Source organism: Acyrthosiphon pisum, chromosome A1 (assembly GCF_005508785.2).
Source record: "Acyrthosiphon pisum isolate AL4f chromosome A1, pea_aphid_22Mar2018_4r6ur, whole genome shotgun sequence".
NCBI lineage: Eukaryota > Metazoa > Arthropoda > Insecta > Hemiptera > Aphididae > Acyrthosiphon > Acyrthosiphon pisum.
The window spans coordinates 122,578,091-122,578,467 of record NC_042494.1 but is presented as its reverse complement, the minus strand read 5'-3'; positions in this window follow the sequence as shown (position 1 = coordinate 122,578,467).

Sequence of the window (377 nt, the reverse complement as noted above, 5' to 3'; positions counted from 1 at the left end):
AGAAATATTTGAGTTTAAATTAGACCTTTTTCAGTGTGATAAGAGATCGAGTCGAATTTATAATCTAATTTTTATTCAACCTAACGTGAATTATTTTGGTTCACTTAAGTGTCGTTTGTTTTTATTACGCACACAAAATATTAGTATTCCACGGCCAGTGTGGGCAAAGGGACGGAATAATATGATACCTCTCTACTCGCTTTATTTAGCCCACGGTAGTAAGTTATACTCGTTCTGAATGGGGAGAAAATTAAAATATTCTTTCTCTTATTTCTTACCACCGACGAAAAATCATGTGCACATATGTATAATATGTCTACAATCTACATATAATAACTAACACCTGTACAGGTATCTAGGTACATATAGTACCTATA